We start from the raw sequence: 4,757 nt of genomic DNA, 5'->3' as shown, positions 1-4,757 counted from the left end.
CATGTTTGAAGTGTACTAACTCGTTTTTTCCTCACAGCAGGTCAACTTGTGTCTGGTTGCAACATTATGGTCCCATTGAGTACATTTTTGGAGAAAGAGACATCTGTTGCACCACAGGGAGGGAGGAGTCTGCAGAGCACGATACATTTTCTTTCTTCGGTTAGCATCTTTTTTTTATATACTTTTGGAATTTTGGTTTTTCATGTTGATTTTAAAATGACCTTTTTCATGTTTGAAATGTACTAACTCGTTTTTTCCTCACAGCAGGTCAACTTTTGTGTGGTTGCAACATTATGGTCCCATTGAGTACATTTTGGAGAAAGTGACATCTGTTGCACCACAGGGCGGGTGGTGGCTGCAGAGCACGATACATTTTCTTTCTTCGGTTAGCATCTTTTGGTGTTTCATACTTTCGGAATCTTGGTTTTTCATGTTGATTTTAAAATGACCTTTTCCATGTTTGAAATGTACTAACTCGTTTTTTCCTCACAGCAGGTCAACTTGTGTGTGGTTGCAACATTATGGTCCCATTGAGTACATTTTTGGGAAAGGGACATCTGTTGCACCACAGGGAGGGAGGAGGCTGCAGAGCACGATACATTTTCTTTCTTCGGTTAGCATCTTTTTTTTATATACTTTTGGAATTTTGGTTTTTCATGTTGATTTTAAAATGACCTTTTTCATGTTTGAAATGTACTAAGTCGTTTTTTCCTCACAGCAGGTCAACTTCTGTGTGGTTGCAACATTATGATCCCATTGAGTACATTTTTGGAGAAAGGGACATCTGTTGCACCACAGGGCGGGTGGAGGCTGCAGAGCACGATACTTTTTCTTTCTTCGGTTAGCATCTTTTTGTGTTTCATACTTTTGGAATTTTGGTTTTTCATGTCGATTTTAAAATGACCTTTTTCATGTTTGAAATGTACTAACTCGTTCTTTCCTCACAGCAGGTCAACTTGTGTCTGGTTGCAACATTATGGTCCCATTGAGTACATTTTTGGAGAAAGGGACATCTGTTGCACCACAGGGCGGGTGGAGGCTGCAGAGCACGATACATTTTCTTTCTTCGGTTAGCATCTTTTTGTGCTTCATACTTTTGGAATCTTGGTTTTTCATGTTGATTTTAAAATGACCTTTTTCATGTTTGAAATGTACTAACTCGTTTTTTCCTCACAGCAGGTCAACTTGTGTGTGGTTGCAACATTATGGTCCCATTGAGTACATTTTTGGAGAAAGCTACATCTGTTGCACCACAGGGTGGGTGGAGGCTGCAGAGCACGATACATTTTCTTTCTTCGGTTAGCATCTTTTTTTTATATACTTTTGGAATTTTGGTTTTTAATGTTGATTTTAAAATGACCTTTTTCATGTTTGAAATGTACTAACTCGTTTTTTCCTCACAGCAGGTCAACTTGTGTGTGGTTGCAACATTATGGTCCCATTGAGTACATTTTTGGACGAAGGGACATCTGTTGCACCACAGGGAGGGAGGAGGATGCGGAGCACGATACATTTTCCTTCTTCGGTTAGCATCTTTTTTTTATATACTTTTGGAAGTTTGGTTTTTCATGTTGATTTTAAAATGACCTTTTTCATGTTTGAAATGTACTAACTCGTTTTTTCCTCACAGCAGGTCAACTTGTGTGTGGTTGCAACATTATGGTCCCATTGAGTACATTTTTGGAGAAAGGGACATCTGTTGCACCACAGGGAGGGAGGAGGGTGCGGAGCGCGATACATTTTCTTTCTTCGGTTAGCATCTTTTTTTTATATACTTTTGGAATTTTGGTTTTTCATGTTGATTTTAAAATGACCTTTTTCATGTTTGAAATGTACTAACTCGTTTTTTCCTCACAGCAGGTCAACTTGTGTGTGGTTGCAACATTGTGGTCCCATTGAGTACATTTTTGGAGAAAGGGACATCTGTTGCACCACAGGGCGGGTGGAGGCTGCAGAGCACGATACATTTTCCTTCTTCGGTTAGCATCTTTTTTTTATATACTTTTGGAAGTTTGGTTTTTCATGTTGATTTTAAAATGACCTTTTTCATGTTTGAAATGTACTAACTCGTTTTTTCCTCACAGCAGGTCAACTTGTGTGTGGTTGCAACATTATGGTCCCATTGAGTACATTTTTGGAGAAAGGGACATCTGTTGCACCACAGGGCGGGTGGTGGCTGCAGAGCACGATACATTTTCTTTCATCGGTTAGCATTTTTTGTGTTTCATACTTTTGGAATTTTGGTTTTTCATGTTGATTTTAAAATGACCTTTTTCATGTTTGAAATGTACTAACTCGTTTTTTCCTCACAGCAATGTCAACTTGTGTGTGGTTGCAACATTATGGTCCCATTGAGTACATTTTTGGACGAAGGGACATCTGTTGCACCACAGGGAGGGAGGAGGATGCGGAGCACGATACATTTTCTTTCTTCGGTTAGCATCTTTTTGTGATTCATACTTTTGGAGTTTTGGTTTTTCATGTTGATTTTAAAATGACCTTTTTCATGTTTGAAATGTACTAACTCGTTTTTTCCTCACAGCAGGTCAACTTGTGTGTGGTTGCAACATTATGGTCCCATCGAGTACATTTTTGGAGAAAGGGACATCTGTTGCACCACAGGGAGGGAGGAGGCTGCAGAGCACGATACATTTTATTTCTTCGGTTAGCATCTTTTTTTTATATACTTTTGGAATTTTGGTTTTTCATGTTGATTTTAGAATGACCTTTTTCATGTTTGAAATGTACTAACTCGTTTTTTCCTCACAGCAGGTCAACTTGTGTGTGGTTGCAACATTGTGGTACCATTGAGTACATTTTTGGAGAAAGGGACATCTGTTGCACCACAGGGAGGGTGGAGGCTGCAGAGCACGATACATTTTCTTTCTTCGGTTAGCATCTTTTTTTTTATATACTTTTGGAGTTTTGGTTTTTCATGTTGATTTTAAAATGACCTTTTTCATGTTTGAAATGTACTAACTCGTTTTTTCCTCACACCAGGTCAACTTGTGTGTGGTTGCAACATTATGGTCCCATTGATTACATTTTTGGACAAAGGGACATCTGTTGCACCACAGGGAGTGAGGAGGATGCAGAGCACGATACATTTTCTTTCTTCGGTTAGCAACTTTTTTTTATATACTTTTGGAATTTTGGTTTTTCATATTGATTTTAAAGTGACCTTTTTCATGTTTGAAAAGTACTAACTCGTTTTTTCCTCACAGCAGGTCAACTTGTGTGTGGTTGCAACATTATGGTCCCATTGAGTACATTTTTGGAGAAAGGGACATCTGTTGCACCACAGGGAGGGAGGAGGCTGCAGAGTACGATACATTTTCTTTCTTCGGTTAGCATCTTTTTGTGCTTCATACTTTTGGAATCTTGGTTTTTCATGTTGATTTTAAAATGACCTTTTTCATGTTTGAAATGTACTAACTCGTTTTTTCCTCACAGCAGGTCAACTTGTGTGTGGTTGCAACATTATGGTCCCATTGAGTACATTTTTTGGGAAAGGGACATCTGTTGCACCACAGGGAGGGAGGAGGCTGCAGAGCACGATACATTTTCTTTCTTCGGTTAGCATCTTTTTTTTATATACTTTTGGAATTTTGGTTGTTGATGTTGATTTTAAAATGACCTTTTTCATGTTTGAAATGTACTAACTCGTTTTTTCCTCACAGCAGGTCAACTTGTGTGTGGTTGCAACATTATGGTCCCATTGAGTACATTTTTGGAGAAAGGGACATCTGTTGCACCACAGGGTGGGTGGAGGCTGCAGAGCACGATACATTTTCTTTCTTCGGTTAGCATCTTTTTTTTATATACTTTTGGAATTTTGGTTTTTCATGTTGATTTTAAAATTACCTTTTTCATGTTTGAAATGTACTAACTCGTTTTTTCCTCACAGCAGGTCAACTTGTGTGTGGTTGCAACATTATGGTCCCATTGAGTACATTTTTTGGGAAAGGGACATCTGTTGCACCACAGGGAGGGAGGAGGCTGCAGAGCACGATACATTTTCTTTCTTCGGTTAGCATCTTTTTTTTATATACTTTTGGAATTTTGGTTTTTAATGTTGATTTTAAAATGACCTTTTTCATGCTTGAAATGTACTAACTCGTTTTTTCCTCACAGCAGGTCAATTTGTGTGTGGTTGCAACATTATGGTCCCATTGAGTACATTTTTGGAGAAAGGGACATCTGTTGCACCACAGGGAGGGAGGAGGGTGCGGAGCGCGATACATTTTCTTTCTTCGGTTAGCATCTTTTTTTTATATACTTTTGGAATTTTGGTTTTTCATGTTGATTTTAAAATGACCTTTTTCATGATTGAAATGTACTAACTCGTTTTTTCCTCACAGCAGGTCAACTTGTGTGTGGTTGCAACATTGTGGTCCCATTGAGTACATTTTTGGAGAAAGGGACATCTGTTGCACCACAGGGCGGGTGGAGGCTGCAGAGCACGATACATTTTCCTTCTTCGGTTAGCATCTTTTTTTTATATACTTTTGGAAGTTTGGTTTTTCATGTTGATTTTAAAATGACCTTTTTCATGTTTGAAATGTACTAACTCGTTTTTTCCTCACAGCAGGTCAACTTGTGTGTGGTTGCAACATTATGGTCCCATTGAGTACATTTTTGGAGAAAGGGACATCTGTTGCACCACAGGGAGGGAGGAGGCTGCAGAGCACAATACATTTTCTTTCTTCGGTTAGCATCTTTTTTTTATATACTTTTGGAATTTTGGTTTTTCATGT

This window comes from Schistocerca americana, chromosome 11 (assembly GCF_021461395.2).
Source record: "Schistocerca americana isolate TAMUIC-IGC-003095 chromosome 11, iqSchAmer2.1, whole genome shotgun sequence".
In the NCBI taxonomy this organism is placed as follows: Eukaryota; Metazoa; Arthropoda; class Insecta; order Orthoptera; family Acrididae; genus Schistocerca; species Schistocerca americana.
Note: the sequence above shows the minus strand (reverse complement) of the source record.